The sequence below is a fragment of the Triturus cristatus genome, chromosome 5_1 (assembly GCF_964204655.1).
Source record: "Triturus cristatus chromosome 5_1, aTriCri1.1, whole genome shotgun sequence".
Lineage (NCBI taxonomy): Eukaryota > Metazoa > Chordata > Amphibia > Caudata > Salamandridae > Triturus > Triturus cristatus.
In genome coordinates this window covers 516,283,453-516,302,479 of record NC_140587.1, presented here as the reverse complement: position 1 = coordinate 516,302,479, position 19,027 = coordinate 516,283,453, and positions in this window count along the sequence as shown.

Below are 19,027 nucleotides of genomic sequence, written 5' to 3'. Positions count from 1 at the left end.
CACTGATGTTGATTGTAATATGCTGACAGATTACCTGGCTTCCTTGATGTCTGCACTACAATCTTGTCGTTCACAGGTAGCTGCAGCTTTTCCCGATAACACTGAGGTGAAGCCCCATGACGTGGTTCCGGGAGACCTTGTGCTTGTAAGGAACTTCGACAGAAGGAACCCGCTGGAGCCTCGCTGGCAGTCGCCTAAACTCGTCTTATTGACCACAAGGACAGCTGTGAAGATTGAGGGACGTAAAGGGTGGTTGCACTCGAGCCATATCAAAAAATGTCATGGACTATCATCCGACTTGAATTTTCAGCCCTGCATTCCCTCACAGACTGACTCAAAACTCCCCCTGGTTGACAAGCCAGAAAAAGAAAACTATAAACTGAAACTAAGGTCTAGCAAGTCAGACAATTTGATTGTTTAAGTCCTCTCCAAGGTGAATCGGTTGAATTTGTCTCTGACATGTATCCTCTAGACCGAAATAGAGAGAGAAATAGACAGAAACAGCTCAAGAAACATGCGTACTGTAAATCACTTCGTAGTCACTGCATAGTGACATTGTTAATTATGTTTTTTCTAAGTCTTCTGATTATCATTGCCAGTATATTATTACACATATATTACCCTATTTCCAAGCGTGCTTTCAATGCTACTGCCGAACATTCTTTTAGCGAATTACCCCCGCATGAGTTGTCTTATAGATTTGCGCTGCGCAACAACACATTCATTAGTATGTTACATCATTCTCATCAGACCAGCAATGCTACAAATTGTTGGATATGTGGCCGACTCCCTCCCTATCAGAAATACAAGGGAGTTCTGCCTCTCTTTCCGTATCCATTCACACTCAATGGCTCCTGTGGAGCATGGTTTAGTTTGATTAATTCCCTAGATTCAAATTCAGTAGTTTATCAAGACAACTGGGTTTGGGGAAACCTGAACCTAGTTTTACTTAAAGTCTGCTACCCTAACAAGGAGGGACTTCCCAAAAGAACAGGAACTGATCTAGAAAATGAAGTATATGGATTAGGTAACTTTACACTTAATCTCATGATCCTGAATGTTGAATCCGAAGCTACACCAATCTTGCCCGCTATGTCAGTATTTCCAGTTAGAGGCGAATTATGTGTAAGAAAGAATGGTTCAATACACATGGGCCATAGTAAATGTACCACTGTAATAGAATTCAGTGATAAAGGCAAGTCTACATTTAGAGCTTCTCGTCACTCCTACTTCATCTGTGGTCACACCGCATACATGCACCTACCCCTAGATTGGGATGGTACCTGTTACATTGCATTCCTTCTGCCACCTGTTTTCCTAGCCCCGCCTGATTACCATAGGAATACCCATTTAGTACACAATAGACAGCAGAGAGATCTCCCGATTGTCGACTACACTGAAACAGCATGGGAGCAATATCCAGATTTCAATAAAGGTTTCTTTCCCTACATAGGTACAGTCACTAATAGTAAGCTGATACGTAGATTAACCAGAACCCTTGAAGCAGTAGTGAATGAAACTACTTCCGCCTTAGGTAACTTAACAGAGGAGCAGTCTGCGATGCGGATTGTTGTTCTTCAAAATCGTCTTGTCCTTGACGTCATTCTGGCCGATAGGGGCGGAGCTTGTAGGGTCATTGGATCAAGTTGCTGTGTTTTCATACCAGAAAACGCGCCGTCAGTATATAAGGCCATAACTCGACTTCATAAGATCGTAAGCCAGATACACCAGAATCCAGGCACCTGGACTTGGTCCGGTTGGTTCTGGAGCGTGTTGTCAGCCTGGGGATGGAGGATCCTATCCTTCCTAGGTATTGGCTTTCTCATTCTATTCAGTTGCTGCTTGTGTCTACAATGTGGGCCAGCGATTTGTGGTCTGTGTGCCACATCGTGTATCCCGCCTTCAAATTTTCATTCAAGATCCCGGAAGAAGAAAGAAGAACAAATGATGCTATATGAACAGATTGATGGATTAATGAAGATGGATATTTCATGAAGGGTCCGTAGGGGACAAGGAGGGAATGAGGAAATATGAATTTTATGATCAGTTATGTCCCCTATCTTAGACCCCAACGGCTCCATGTACATGCTACAAGTACATGTATGTTCCCTCCAGTTCCAGCTGTGAAGACGCAAATACATGTGCGTCCAACGTTAACATGTCCTCTTTCAGATCCGCCATGAATGGGTCGAATATTCCATTCCTAAGTATGATTGGCCACCGACTTTATATGGTTCACCGTTCATGTTTTACAGTTCAGGCGAGTAGGCCCTGAATTCTGCCATCAAGCCTTTTCCTGCTTCTGCCTCTGAAATGCTCCAGCTTGGACCTGCATCCGTATCCATGAACTTTGTCCTACTCCCTGCGCGGCTAACGGTGCCTGACGTGGCCTGTTGCCTGCCAAAAACTGTATTCAGCCTTCAAGTTATCTGCTCCGCTCCTCATCCAATGCATTCCTGTCTAGTAGTTTAGGTAAACATCCTTCCAGCTACCGAGCAAAGGGCTCGGCCTCGCTGTCTTTATGCAAGTAATTCATAACCCCTGTTACCATGGAAGATTCCTGCCCCCTCGCATCTCATGTAGACACATAGACGCTTGTACATGCACTAACAGTCAGTATAGAATAGATTCCGTCCGAGAGACCTTTCCTTTTGGATAAAACAGTTCCTTAAACAAAGATATTAGATACGATTTGGGATTAGGTTGACCTGACCCCCAGACTTCTGTCTCCACATGTAGAGCTAAATGTCAATTCCCCTTCACCCTCTAGTTGCACGTCAATCACACGTCATGCGGCTGCGCGCGCATCTCTGCCAAATATTTCTGCTGACACTGCAGGATTCTCTTATGGATCCACCCACTTGTGACATCATTTTAAATGACGTTTCTAGTATACGCCTATTATTACGCCTATTTTCATTACGTATGTGTATTCTTATCTGTATTATCAGCTGTTACGCCTCCTGCATCTGTCTTAATGCAATGCTTTTCGTATATATACTATTACTTGTCAATAATGTATTGCCTATCCCTTCCTGAACCTTCGTGGTGATGGAATAAGATTGCCTGGTTCAAACCATAATTCCTTTGTAAGGAATAAAGCCCTTTTCAGAACCTCTAATACCACGGATTCTGCCTCTTATTTTGACTGAGTTATTCTTACTAGACTTTACCGCATAAAAAATAGTACAGGTAATTTAAATATTTACCACACCCCCCTGAACACAAAGACTTCAAAGCCATTGAGGGGTATAACTATGAGAGCTGAAGCCCCTGAACTTTGGAATGATGGCTTGATCAAGAGTGAACAAGACTGAAGCTACTTCGTGGACAAGAGAAACCTTTGCCAAGGAAGAATTAACTGATGAGACTGAAGGAAAGAACTGACCCTTGCTGTGTGTTCTGTGGCTGGCCTGCAGTTTGCTGTTTTAACCAAGGATAGACTGAAGGGACTTTGCTGTGTGCTGTGCCCCCCTGCTTGAAAGGACTTTGCTGTGCTTTGTCCTGAAGTAAGTTATCCCCAAGGGCAGGAGGTGAGCTAGCTCCCTGTTGCGGAAACTCAGGAACACAAACATTTCCAGGAGAGTCTCAGCGACGCTGTGTGCATGTGCTTTTTGCAGCCTGAGACCCTCGTAAAAAGTGCCCTGTGATTGTGGGCACCTGGATTCCAAGCGAAGATCAGTGATGCTGTGTGCGTGTGCTTTTTGCAGCCTGAGCACTTTGTGAGGATTGTCCTGTCATTGTTTGCACCGGAATCCAAGTGAGTCTCAACGACGCTGTGTGCATGTGCTTTGTGCAGCGTGAGACCTTCGTGAGGATTGCCTTGTTTTCGTGCACTGGAATCCAAGTGAGTCTCTACGACGCTGTGTGGGTGTGCTTTGTGCAGTGTGAGACCTTCGTGAGGATTGCCTTGTTATCGTGCACCCAGAATCCAAGTGAGTCTCAGCGATGCTGTGCGCGTGTGCTTTGTGCAGCCTGAGACCTTCGTGAGGATTGCCTTGTTATCGTGCACCTGGAGTTAAAGTGAGTCTCAGCAACGCTGTGTGCGTGTACTTCGTGCAGTCTTGAGACCTTTGTGAGGAGTGCCCTGTGATCATGCACCCGAAGTTAAGGAGAATCTCAGCAACGCTGTGTGAGCGTGCCCTGTGGTAGCCTCAGATCTTCGTATTGTTAGCAGCCCGGAATGGCGGCCCCGGAGGAGCTGAGTTGCCGGCCCGAACCCGCCATTGTCAAAAAGGGACCGTGAGCCAACCTTGTCAAGGGAGGGCCTGAGTCCCACTGACCGGAATTCATGAAGATTGCATCGCAGGTCCAAGTTGTAGGAAGAGGAGAGGAGAGCGAGGTTGCGCCCTCCCAGGTAACGTGTGGACACCTGGGTCGGGGTGCGGGCTCGGAAGGAGACGCTCTCGGCCTCTCTCCTCACGTGGATGCACTGTATTCTTGTGAATACGGCACATACATGAATGTTGAAAATGACAGCACACGGCACTGACAAATTTGACGCAGCTCCATGCTCTGATAATTTTTTTGTAAATATGCCCCATTGTGTTCTAAAGTTAATGTGACCTTACAATCATTATTGTTAGGAAAATAATGATATACCATTAACTTATTCTGTATTATGAGAATGTCATCTATATATCGCCCCAAAGGACAATTTTGTTTCAGTATCATATCGCTCTTCATATAGTTAATGGAATATCCTTATTATAGCTAGTTAGAGGGAAACCTGTGAAACACTTGAATAAATGAATTTTCACTTCAGAACCATTTCACCCATGGACAATCAAGACTGATGAATGCTCTACTAAATCCAGCCAGCATTCAAATGTAATATAACATGCAAACAGAAATATGCTGCCGAGGCTTGTTGACTTACGGCTGAGAAAGACATTTTCATTGCTGGAGTAATAAAGTAACACCCGTAACCTTTGTGTCAACAATTGCTAATTGTTGTGTTGTTGTTGAATTTGATTGATTTGTACATTAAAAAAGTGAGCTGCCAACTAATTACAACCAAATCAACTACAAAAGCGTTACCGTGGACTAGAAGTATGATCAATCTCTGGCTCACCCACAAGTGTGGAACTTTGCTTGTAATCTCTTTGCTTTTATTTTCTTATACAGTTTCAGGTGATGCACACCCACTATATGACAGTGTTGGAACCACTTAATCAGAGGACCGATTGTGCGTCAGAACTAGGCACTCATGCAAAAGAACAAACAAGATCAAGTCTAATATCTTAAAAAATGGTTATCTCTGCTTCTATGCCAGGACAAACTGGGAAGAATTATTCACAGTCTACAAAAGTAAACCATACAAAGACAAGAGAAAGGCAGTCAGAAATAGAAGGCAGAACATAAAAAGACAGAAAGTGCCCAGTACACCGATAAGTGCGAAATTGTTCTGCCAGCCCATTGTGCCACTGTCTAATATAACCCAATCATGTCAATTTCACTCCCTCCCTAATCTTGCGGCATCTAAATCTACTAGATTCTAGCCTATCAAATCTAAGTATATCTTCTCATCAGTTTTATGTTTCCAGGTGTGCTGAGGTAACTAGTTCTCTAAAACCACAAGTGCAATCATTATTAAACTTAAAGTTAATTAGTTGTCAATTATCTTGTTGTGACCCGGATCCTACCCAAAATAGCCGGATGAAGGATTATCTTGCACTCAGGGTGAAACGTGACTGCAACCCCTACATCGGCCCAGTATGAAGTGAAGGGCAGTCCTATTGTAAAGGTCCTAAAGTAGGTTACTATCACAAGAATGAAATATTTAATGAAATTAAGTCTCAGCAAATCTAGCCACCTTTTCCAGTGACTGTAAGAATTTCATAAAAGAAAGAAAATACGGGCATTACATTCAAATTTGAAGATACAAAAAGTGTAGTTCAGCTAGTCCAGCGTCATCTTTCAGATCTATTTGCTGATTTGCAGTCTCATAGCTTTGAGCCATCTTTGCCTGGCTCATTTTTACACATAAATGCTCTATGAAATGACAAAATTGCATTTTCTGGTCTATGATATGTTGACCACAGTATTTTCGAATACATATTTTCAACCCCAGCGTCTCTGTTGAATAGATTTCCCTGCCAGCTGCTGCATTGTTTGTGAGGTTTTTTTTAATTACATCTACTAGTTTCTGTCTGTTGAGACATTCTGGACAGTCAAATCTGTGTAAATGCCACAAAACGCTCCTGTTAGATTTTCCCAGTACCTGTTTTCATTCGTAAGTACATCATCCCAGTGTTTACAAAAGTTGCCTCCAAATAATGCTTCAGTCGGAATCCAGAATGCAGAGGATGCAAAATGTCATAATTGCCTAGTAACCTTTGAGGGTATTGCATATCCATTCCTACATTTTGGACTAGTACTCAAATCAACAGAATAAAAACCATAACAAACCATTGACCAAACCTTGGTGTCTAATCAGGAAGCATTAAAAGCCAATAACTGTCACAAAGAGAGCATTAGCCTATAAATGCAACTCCCTATAATAAATAGACCAATTTCTAAATTAATTTTCCCTGCTCTTATAAGCACAGCTATATCAACTGCATGTAGATTCCCATACGGAGTTGTAGTGTTGGTTAATATTAGAGGAGATGGTGTGTGAATAAAATATAGACAAGGTCTCTAGAAATAACAGAATACAGAGGACGTCCCCGACAACGTCAGCGTATTACAGCTATCAAGTTGTTGTCGGATTGTTAAGAATCATCTGGGACTATATACCTTGACAAAGATATGCCTTCAGACTAGCGAACAGGGATGAGACAACTATTTTCAATTAATAATTAACAAAAGTATGAGTTTTCTAGGTTAAATGTTTCCAAGTGGCTTGCAATTTGGTTTTCATAAGGATATTCCCTTTATTAAAAGTGTCTTCTGCCTCAACTAAAATGCTTATTTGCCACACACTATAGTGAAGGAATAAACCTGCTCTGGTTGATATGAATCAGGGCAGCAGCTTTGGGAGGTGTCTGATTAGGAAGGATCTTAACCAGAAATTTAGAATTGCCTTACAGGTTAATAGGAGTCACAGTCATTTACTGACTTACCTAGCCTCACCTAGCTTGAAAAGCTGACAAAAACACCATTAGGGAAAGCAAGATTAATTCATCTAACTCCTTACAGACAGTTAAATTAATTAAGAGCATGGGTATTAGAATGTTCTACTAACATTAATTCGCAGGTCATACACAAGGAGTCATTATATCGTAAGCATTACATTAGGAGTTATCATGTCATAGGTAAGTGCTAACTTTACTGCAGGTTTTTGCTTCACAAGTAAGTTACTTTATCAAAAACTTAAAGGACTTAAATGTAACATTATATACATGTATTCAATGAAAAAACCAAAAGTTTAAGCTTAGTTATAATTAGTAAACTTAATGCATAAAGTTGTAGTTATTACTTACAGTTATTATTTGTCCCCCGGTCGAAACATACTATAATTCGCACACCTTTGTACACAGTGTGTCAACTACAAGGCTCGGGCCTCTAACGCTGGAGCGGGCCTTTATTAGCCGGTATAGCCCCCTACGGTAGGCTATATTAACCATGTTTTAAGAGTCTTGCGAAAGGTAAATAGGTTGTTGATACATTTTAGTATGAGGGGCTTTGAGTTCCATAGTTTGGCAGTAGCGACAGCAAAACTCTTGCCTCCCCAAGTGTCTTTTTAGGTCTCTCTAGCGTTGCAGCGCATGCGTTGCTCGCTTGCGAGATCTATTGTCATCGGGGTTTTTTTGGAAGTGGGGAGGAAGCTCCGTCTCTTCTTTTCATTGACGCATGTCACACCTTATGTTAAACGCGCGCCTTTGATTTGCTGTGAGGCTTTTTGCTCCCCTCCCTGTCTCCTTTCTGGCTCGCCCACCCGGACTGGATATTGTGCACTCGCACGGCACCAGTCAGTGCAGGCACAAGCAATGACTCTCTCTCTCACCTCTCAATGGGTCACCATCTCTCCTGTGGTTTGCTGTGGCACCCCGAGCAGATATAGATCTGCAGAGACATGCGTGTTTATTTTTGCATCGCGCTTTCACTTAAAGTGAAAGCGCGATGCAAATATAAACAAGCGGCTTTCGTTGGCGTAATGGCGACAGCTTGTTTTTCACTCTGAATGCTTCTTGTATAGCTCATCCTCTCTTTAAAAGTGACCCTCATCCCTCAATACATGACGTCATCGAGAGGTCCATTATCAGCGATCACTATGTAATTACCAGAAGTTCTCAGACACATATTTTTGGAGTCCGGATGGCACATCTAGGGACAGGAAGTAATATGTTGTCTTCCTTCCCAGGGACAGGCTGAAGGGAAGTCTTGTGGGTTGGTAGGAGACAGCCGCGTATCCTGTACAGATTTCTGATGGGTGATCCATAGGTGGGAAATATCACGCAATCCATCATGCCGAGCCGTCAAGAAGACAAACTGCGCCAATAGAGCCAGGGCCAAGGGAAAGCCCAGGCTGCCATCTCTCCTCACTGAGATTAATGAAGATTAATGAAAAGTGATGTGGACTATCCATCACCGGGCGAATGCAGGACTGGGGGAATCTCCGCAGAGGCAGTGGTCTACCAGCAACGCTTACACGTTGTTACATCACCTGTTAAGACGCGCACGGGGCTGGAAGTCCGCTCTCATTGTGATGCGGGATGTCTGCACCTGAGCTGCGGCGGCTCTGCCGACACTCTTTGTGATCTGTGGTTAAAAGATGAGGTTACTTCAAGGCCTCGAGCAATTCCATGGCAACTGTTCAGTTGAGCGGGGATAGACGTTCAGATAATGTTATTCATGGGTTGACATTTGTGTTAGGGACCCCACATAGCCCCTGTCCTTCTATTCCATCTGCGGTACCCCAACATCACACTCAGTATGTCCAAGAACTTCAGAAGGCTCCGAGTGCTTACAACCTAGAACACTTATCAACGAGGCAACCCTAGCGCCATCGGGGACATCGCAGGGGAGGGTTTTGCGGTGGGAGGGGCATCGCAGGGGATTTTGGGACAAGAGTTTCACTGTGTATAATAGTAAAGTGGCTCTTAGTTTGTGATCCTTTTACAGCTAATTGAAAACTGATGCTCGGGTAGGAATGCCCCACATTTCTATAGCGCCGACATGCCTGCTTCGTGATAATGCAGTGCACGCACACAGGGAACAGACTGCCCATACAACAGTCATGTGCTTAAGGCATTGTTTTGAGTGGCACTCATGACAAAAAAATGGGGATTTCTTATTTGGATTCGAGATAAAATGCTGCTACATAAGAGAAGCATTGTCTGTCTTTGCCATGTCTTTCAGTCTTATCGTTGATAAGGTAGCTCAGTGGGTTGGCCGTCGGGTTAGGGTGACCAGATCTTGAGAGTAAAACACCGGGACACCCTATCATCTCCCTGCTCTTCTTTCCGCAGCCCTCTATCTCTGTTCTGTTGTCTTACTGCAGCTCCAGACATGTGAAGTGTGCCTCCTGCACTCTTCCTCCTCGTTATGTCTCGCCTTCATATTCTATTGCCTCTCTCTCTCTGCGGTCTAACTCCCTATTACATTACAGGAGGTCAGATCCTGCGTATCTTTTGTATGTATTTATTTACTTACGCTGATAAGTGCATCACTAAACACTTATAAGGTCCCAAAGGCCACTGCACTACGGTTGTATGTTGCATTCCGTTGCAATGCATGCCTTTACTACGCATGCGCTACAACGGAATAATTTTTCAATGCATAACCTTAACCACGAATATTCCTTTACCACGCATACCTTTACAACGATTTTCGTTGTAAATCTATGCATGGTAAGGGCATACTCTTGGTAAAGGCTATACCCCTCCCCTGTACCCTTACACGACCCCCAGCCCCCAATCCTTCTTATATTTACCCCTGCCCTTTTAATCCTCAATCATTTTATGTATTTAAAAAAAAAAACTAAAATTCCCCTTACCTCTTCACGTCGTCTCCCCTCTATCTTCCGTGGTGACGTCGTACGTCGTAAAGAGGAAGCGGAAGTTTCTTTCAGTTTCCTCTCAAACGACGCCGATTGCCTGCACTGCTCGACGTGACATCAGGTGAGTTTTTTTTTGGGGGGGGGAGACCCCCCCAAGCCCCCTTTTTCTAATTTTAGCCTTTACCACACATGCCTTTACTACGTATCTCGTAGTAAAGGTATGCATGGTAAAGGCTTTCCTGGTAACCACGCATGCGTTGTAATGCATGCGTTGTTAAGGTTTGCGTGGTAACGGCCGCGTCTTAGTGGCCGTTTCCCCTGCACTGTAAAACACAACATATAGGTAAAACATGTTTTCATTCACACGGCCAATAGCTCCAACTTTCCCAAATGCGAGACCTATTGCATTGCAAATGCTTGTTTGATTTTAGGCACAACCAAATTAGCCAGAGAGGATGATCTTAAAGTTCTGGATGGGGTGTACCATTGAAAAAGCTGTCCGATAGATTCTGGATCCTCAAGGTGAAGGGCCTTAAAGGCTATGCACAAAGATTTGAAAATCACCTGCTTTTTCACCGGGAGCCAGTGAGTATAGTAGACTGTGTCCTACCCTAGGCTCAGGACTTCAAGTCCTAGGTTGCTTTCACAGCCAGGAGGTGGAGGCTCACCACGTCACTAGTGGATTCTTCTTAGGGCACTGCTGGTCCCCTCAGCATGGGATAGGCTGTTCCCTATCCTGAGCTCAGGACTTCAAGTCCCATGCTGCTTTTCACTGCCAGGGCCAGAGACGCACTACATCACGCAGGCAATTCTTAGGAGACTGATGATCCCTGCACTGTGGGATGGACCGGTTCCTGCCCTTGGTTCAGGACTTCACGTCCCACACTGCTTTCACCGCCAGGAGGCAGAGGCTCACTACATCACTCTGTGCGGGCTCTTATTAGGATACTGCTAGTCCTCGCGGTGTGGGATAGACTGTTTCCTACCCTGGGATCAATACTTCAAGTCCAAGGCTGCTTTTCTCCACCAGGAGGCAGAGGTTCACTATGTCGTGCCAAGCAGGCACTTCTTAGGAGACTACTGGTCCCCGCAGTGGGGGACGTGCCAGTACCTGTGCCTGTGCGAAGACCGGGTCAAGAGCAAACCTGTCTGTGTCCATCTGATCCTAGACAAGACTGGGCTAGGCCCTTTTCTTGGACCAAGGTACGAGGACCTGCTCCCAAGGTATTTCTTCCATCCTGTACCTTGCAGTTGTGCTTAGCAGTTGCATTTGTGTTTGTAGCACTTTGTCCGTAAGCGAAATGGGGAAAAGGAAAGGCAAATCCCTCTCCAGAGGGAAAGGGGAACATAGATATTGGGCCCAGGACTATCACAAATTACTCGACATCAGTTATGGTGGTAATACATTCCAAAATCAGTCTGGTAGTGGATCGGATTGATGCTGCCAGAAGGCAATCACTAACCCCAGTTTTACAATCTTCCAGCACTACCTGTCCAAGAGAGGATCTAGATTCTAGAGATTACTGAAGGATATCCTGTGTTTATTTTAATTCGAGGGTACATTCTGCCTCAGGCCTTACTGTAAATTCCCATTCACTCCTGCAAAAAATAATAAGCTGGATCACTCTATTGAAATAGAGGGGGAGACAAACGTTACCACATGTACCAAAAAAGTGGGGAAAAGGTGCACCCGAAAGAAGCAAGCATGCACTCCTGGGAAACTTGCTCTAAAAGATTTGTTTGAATTGGAACTAAGTCTATCAGGCTATTGTTCTCAGCGTTGTGCAAAACTGGAAGACAAGCACAATGTGTTTTGCACAGTTATATTTTCAAAACTAAAAGGAATTGTTTTCAAAGTCAACGAACTGAAAACATCAACAGGCTAGTCTTTCACAAAATATTTCTTCTAGTCTGTTCACATTGCATCAATATACCGCCCCCTCAGCAACCCTCCTCTGAATCACATTGAGCCTTGCCCTTATCAAACAATTCTACTCAACAATCAACAGTGACTGCCCAGAACACGTTTATACCTCTATAACTGATCAACCACTCCCAAATCAGGCGAAAAGTGCTACAACTAAAGCTATCAACGTCTTCCCCCAACTTCTCCCTGAGTGTACACCATACACAATATTCGTGTAAGGTGTTCCAACCATAATAGCTTCAAAGAAGGAGGACTACCTCACTATAAAAAACAAACTGGCTTCTGGCTTAAATTCAATTCAGGGTAGTCTGATGAGTTATCGTCGAAGTACTTTTGTTAGAAGAACACCTTGGACAGCCATTCACAAAAAGGAATCCCCCGAAGACTGTGTGATTGTTAATTTAAAAAATCCTTACACTGTGAGATCCCTCCTACAATGCTTGTATAGATTCAGCTTTGTTCAGGGTTACGTGAAAGCCTTGCCCTTATGGCACTTTTTTAAAGGCCGTTTAGATTAACATTACCGAACGTGAACTCAGCAAGTACCTGGAGGACTTTTAATATTGAAAAAAGGAACAGTTTTGTCATCTGATCACTTCTGGATAGCCAGGACTGACTTAATACCCATACTACCTCTAAGTCATGGGAGCGATGGTGCCCCAAAGGAAAGGCGGTGGATTTGACTGTTCTTCAGACTCATCCAAGGGCTTCTGCAGGAGCACTCCATAATAACATCCCTGTTCTACATAATAGTTTCAAGGTACTTTGGTGCAGTGGCGTAGGAAGGCGGATGCGGTGGGAACAGGCCGCCCCGGGTGTCATCTCTGATGGGGGTGACAAAATGGGAAAAATATGTGTTTTTAAAGTAAAAGAAAACATTTTGGGCTCACAACACTTTTTTTTGAAAAAATAATATTATTGAAAATGAGTTTAAGCCCTTGCATGCAAGGGGGTCGTCCGACATCATGGTGGGCAGGTGCGTCTGATGGCCACGGGCCGTCCGATTTGGGCACGTGTGGAATTCGCCCGCACCACGGGGGAATTCCACACGCGTCCAAGGGGTTAATAACGTCGTCTGACAATTAATTAACCTCAACAAGTCAACATAACACGTAGAAACCTTTCAGTTCAGTCAACAAATGCAACGAAAGGCGGATGAACTCGACGCTGTGTAGTGGAGAGCGTATGGATAAGGAAGGGGAGGGGGTGTTTCTTTCTGCCGAAGTCTGTCTCTGCAGTTTGTACTCGAGCGAGACGTAAACAACCGATGACTCATCATCACTCGACTCAACCCGCAACCAATCCTATCCGCTCCCATGCCGGTCAGTCACCCCACGTCATTCTGTTGAGTTAGTTGTGCATTATTACTGAAGCTTATAAGTGCCGTGCTGAATTTATTTTTGTTACATTTTTTAGTTCATTGCTACATTGTGATCATCATCTTCTCTATGATATTGAGTTTGGTAAGTAACGTAAAAGTTATGATGCATGCTATTTGTTTGTATTTGTACCTTAATCCGGGGGTGACAAGAAATTATCCGCACCGGGTATCACCTGACCTTGCTACGCCACTGCTTTGATAAAATGTCGCTGGTATCCACTCAAAGTCTGACAACCCGGATTCTTAAACAGTTATTAATAACTTTGATATAATCTGTGTCCAAAAACCCTGGGACTGGGATATGGTCAGTGTAAATGGTTTTGATTGTATGTATAGTCCTGCTATTTCATCAAGTGCAGGTAGAGCAAAAGGGTGCATAGTTAAATTAGCAACACTCATTGTAAAAGTATTTCGCTCTATGCCTTTTTACTGCTACTTATGATTCCTTATTCTTTTTATATTCTGCGGATTGAATTCTGAGTGTGGTAGAGAGTTGTAGAGTGGAGTGGCATAGAGTGGAGTGGTATAGAGTGGTGTAGAGTAGAGTGGCATAGAGTGGAGAAGGGAAATAGAGTGGAGTAGTGTCTCATAGATTAGATTGAGTAAAGTGTCATGGGGTGGCATAGAGGGAGTTGCGTAGAGTGTTGTAGAGCAGAGAAGGACATTGTAGAGTGCCATAGAGTGGATTAGAGTGTTGTAGAGTGCCATACATTGGAGTAGAGTGGCACAGAGTGGCATACAGTGCAGTAGAGGGTTGTAGAGTAGAACACAGAGTTGTACAGTGGAGTAGAGTTGTGCAACATACAGTGCAGTGGCAAAGAGTGTTGTGTCATTGAGTGTCATGTCATAGAGTGTACCGGTGTAGAGTGTTGTGGCATGTCATAGAGTGTAGCGGTGTAGAGTGTTGTGGCAGAGAGTGGAGCGGCATACAGTGGCATAGAGTGGGGTGGAATAGATTGGAGTGCCATGTCATAGAGTAGACTGGAGTGGCATCGAATGGAGTGCAGTAGCACATTGCAAAGTAGAGTGGAGTGGCGTAGAGCAGAGTGACATGTCATAGAGTAGACTTAAGCGGTATACAGTGGAGTGGCGTGTCATAGAGTGGAGTGGAGTGTCGTAGAGTGAAGTGATGTGTCATAGAGTGGAGTGGCATGTCGTATAGTGGAGTGACGTGTCACAGAGTGGAGTGGTGTTGAGTGTCGTAGAGTAGAGCAGAGTAGAGCAGAGTGGTGTTTCGTAGAGTGGAGTGGTGTTTATAGAGTGGAGAGGTGTGTTGTACAAAGGAGTAGAATGGCATTTCATAGAGTGTCATAGGGTGCAGTAGAGTGTTGTAAAGTGGTGAGGTCATACAGTGAAGGAGAGTGTTCTAGAGAGGAGAGGCTTAGAGCAGAGTGGAATGGCATACAGGGGAGTGGAGTGTTGTAGAGTGAAGTGTCATAGAGTGGAGTGTCGTATAGTGGAGTGTTGTTGAGTAGTGTATGGTAGAATGGCATAGAGTTTCTTTGAGTTGAGTGTTGTAACTAGAGTGAAGGAAAGTGTCATAGAATACAGCATTGTACAGTGAAGTGTTGTAGAGAGGGGTGTCATAGAGTGGAGTTTCATAGAGTGTCATACAGTGGAGTAGTGTGGAGTGGCATTGAGAGGAACACAGTATTGTAGGGTGAAGTGTCATACAGTGGAGCAGAGTGTGGTAGAGAGTGGTAGAGTAGAGTGACATAGAGTGGAGTGGCATAGAGTGGTGTAGAGTAGAGTGGCATATAGTGGAAAAGGGAAATAGAGTGGAGTACAGTGGAGTAGTGTCTCATAGAGTAGCGTGAGTAAAGTTGTATGGAGTGGCATAGAGGGAGTTGCTTAGATTGTTGTAGAGTAGATAAGGGTGTTGTAGAGTGCCATAGACTGGAATAGAGTGTCATAGGGTGGCATAGAGCGCAGTAGCGTGCTGTAGACTTTAGTGGCATAGATTGAAATAGAATGTTGTAGATTAGAAGGGCGTACAGTGCTGTACAGTTGAATAAAGTGGAGTGGCGTAGAGTTGAGTGGTTTCGGATATCGTGTCATAGTGTTGTGGCATAGAGTGTTGTGACATAGAGTGTCATGGCGTAGAGTGATGTGGTGTAGAATATTATGGTGTTGGGTGTTGTGGTGTAGAGTGGAGTGGCGTAGAGTGAAGTGGCACAGAGTTGTCATAGAGCAGACTGGAGTAGCATAGAGTGGAGTGGGGTGTCATAGAATAGAATGGAGTGGCATGTCATAGAGTGTTATACCGTAGAGTGTGTTAGAGTGGAGGGTGCAGTGTTGAGTGAAATGGAGAGTGGAGTGGTATGTCATAGAGTGAAGTAGCATGTCATAGAGTGGAGTGGCATGTCATAGAGTGGAGTGGCATGGAGTGGCGTAGAGTAGAGTGGTGTGTCCTATAGAGGAGTGGCGCGTCATAGAGTGTAGTGGCATGCCGAACAGCAGAGTGGCATGGAGTGGCGTAGAGTGAAGTGCCATCTTATAGAGTAGAGTGGTGTGTCGTAGAGTGGGGTGCTTAGGATTTTTTTTAGAGTAGAGTGGAGTGGCATGTCATAGAGTAGAGTGGAATGTCATACAGTGGAGTGGCATGTCATACAGTGGAGTGGAGTTGTGTTATGTGGCGTGTCATAGTGTTGTACAGTGGATGGTCATACAGAGGAGTAGAGTGTTCTTGAGTGGAGTGGCATAGTGTGGAGTGGTCTGTCGTAGAGTAGAGTAGAGTGAAGTGGCGTGGTGTGGCATGTTGTAGAACACAGTGAAATGGAGTGTCATAGAGTGGGGTGGCCTGTCGTAGAGTAGAGTGATGTGTTGGAGAGTGGAGAGGCGTTTCATGTACTGGAGTTGAGTGGCATGTCATAGTGTCTTTTGTCATGTATCATTTTTTTTATTTCATTAGGTATTGGGGTACCTTCTAGATACATTTGGAAGAGTATCGATGTATTCTGTAAACCTTTTTAAAAATATATAAATCGATAAAACTACTTTTGCCTACCTGTACAGAGTTATCTAAACTGCCTCATTTCTTCCTCTACCTTAAAACAAGAGGAATAGCCTATATTTCAACTTAAAACACAGAACAAGAGCAAAGATTGGTCTAAACATTATGGTTGCCTTTACACTTTGCAAGGCATTTCATTAACCGATCACATTGTGTTTCATCATTGCCAGGTACTGTGGTAAACCGTGAAGGTAACCTGGTATACCACAGTCCAATATATCACTGAGTTTTTTAACCTTATTACTTAAAAACTACTGAACCAATTTACATTAGGTAACAAAAAGCACACATCCCGCAACATAATCCTTATTTCGGCTAAAATTCATGAAAATGTGTTCATCCATTTTACTCCTTACATCTGTTTAAAAAGTAATTGGAAAATGCATGGGTGGAGGTAGGCAAGATGGCGAATGAGTAATACCACTGCTGGCTGACTCCCTCAGAGCTCCATTGTAATGGAAGGCTGAGGAGCAGAAAAGTTGCAGCTGTGGGGCTAGAGCCGGTGGAATGCACTGAAGCTTCTTTTATTGTGCCGGCAACAAGACCACCCGCTGGGTGTGGATTTCACTGGAATTCCAAACAGCCTTTGTGGTTGAGGATGTGTGACAGCTTGGTGTCACCAGGCACAGTCGGTGGATTAGAAGAGCCTGTATCAGTGCTGCAGCACGTAGAGATATTCCAAGCATATGAGGCATTCGAAGAATGATGCAGAAGAACACCAGAACTGCCCTAGACAAAAGAGATAGCACTGTCTCAGGATCCCGTGCAGTGTCAGGACTGGTGACAGCATTAGCAGGCTAAAGTTGGATTGAGCCAGCTGAGGGTGCAACTAGTTAAGCTAGTGGTAGCAGAAGATCGGAGGGGATTTTGGTTTTAGCTGCCCCTGATACTCAGAGCCTGGTAGGCTCACAAAGAAATGAAGAATGCATTGAGATAAATCATGGAGGTACAGGGCTTGCTATACCAGATAAAGATGCTTTGCATGGGGACGGGTTTGACTGACTGGAGGGAGGCACCTCCGAGCCTTATTGGGTTGAAGAGCCTGAGCAACAATGAACTTGGCTCAGGGATAACCAGAACCTAGATCTATTTCTTCCAGGAGGGTGAGGAGGTCTGTTCCCTCACTGATGAATCAGGGACAACTGGCTTGAGCTCCAGATCGAGCGAGGATGAAATCAGTGACTCTCTGTTAATGGCACGCAATAGTAGCTTGTCCATGGCACTGGGGGGGGCACCGTAAAATGCAGGAGGCAGCTAAAGCACCAGAGGAAGCGGAGAGATTAAGAGCCCCAGGTGGCAGCTACACAAAATGGGATTATTCGGATTCACAACTATTTGGCCAGGATGGTGGCATGGAAATTTAGTTGTCTCAGGAGGCATTATTTCCACAAGTATGGGAGAGTAATCAAGTGAACCCACACTAAAGCTTATTCAAGCAGGGACTAGGGCCGAGAGTCGAAGAGCGTGATTAGCCACTAAACAACTTTAAGGAACAGTTAAAAATGCGACTAAATCCTGTGTGGAGATTGGGTACACACTTAGTGCCATAGAAGAGAAAACAAAGGTGGTGGAAATGGGTCTGGGGATCCGTAAGGGTCAGGTTGAGACCCAGGAAGGCCAGCTTTTGGATGTTTTGTGAAAGATTGAAGGTTTTGAGAATCGCCAAAGGCGAAACAATCTATGGTTCCTTGGGATAAAGGAGGGGGTTGAAGACAATGACATTAGAACCATCATGCTTGACCTTCTGAAGAGTGCCTTCCTAGAACTTGGGACTTGGAGATGAAAGCACAATGAGTGCACAGACTTCTACTAATGCATAAAAATCAGAACCATCCTGGGGGATCATGTGAGAGTTGGCCCAGAGGGCGTTGGTAGACTTTGAGAACTTCATTCTCAGGCAAGCTATCTTCGAGAAGGCTCGACCTGATGCTCGGGGGAGCTTTAATGGCTTTTCTTTTTTTTGTACGTCCCAATTTTGGTCATGCTACGGTTGAACGCAGGTGCCATCTAAGACAGCTGATAATATCCTTTCAGGAAGCTGGGGGAAGCTGAAAACTATCTTCAAGGGTAAAGTTAGAACATTTACTTCAGAGATCCAGGGTGAGGAGTATTTAATCAGACTTAGTCCACAACATCGTTCATAGTTTTTCTAGAGGTAGTCATTAGCTCCTGTTTAGGTGTAGGTAGCTAGGATTCTCCTGTGAGCGGGTTGGGGTGGGAGTGAGAAACCTGTAATTTTATTGGTGTTGTTGACTCTTTCTAATTCATGAATTCATTGAAAATTGTTTAATAAGACGGGGCTCGATAATATGGGTATTGTTGAGGGTGAAGGTTCCCTTTTATTTACAGCAGATTTCAGGGATATTTAATTTGGAGGGTGTGGGCCTTAGCCTTCAAGTGTTCCAGGTTTTATGAATGCATTAGTGGATGATTTATGTTTTGGGAGCTGGGGGGCGGCAGAGGCATGCACAGGAGCCATCATTCAAGCCATGGGTGGCCGGATTGCCTTAAGTGGTCGGAGGGGGCAGCGTAGGGAAGAGTCAGGACAGGGTTTGTAGGGGGTGGCTCAAGGGGGGTTGGGGTATTGGGGTAAGTCACGGGTGGTATGGTCAAAGGGAAGGAGTAGAAGTAGGAGGAGTTACAGTCAATATTCGAAAGAGAGATGATTTGTATCATTAAAAGGTGGATGTGATAAGTCATGGACTGTTGCTAGAAATACATTTTCAACAATACAGGGAGTTATTAATGCCTAAGAGAGGA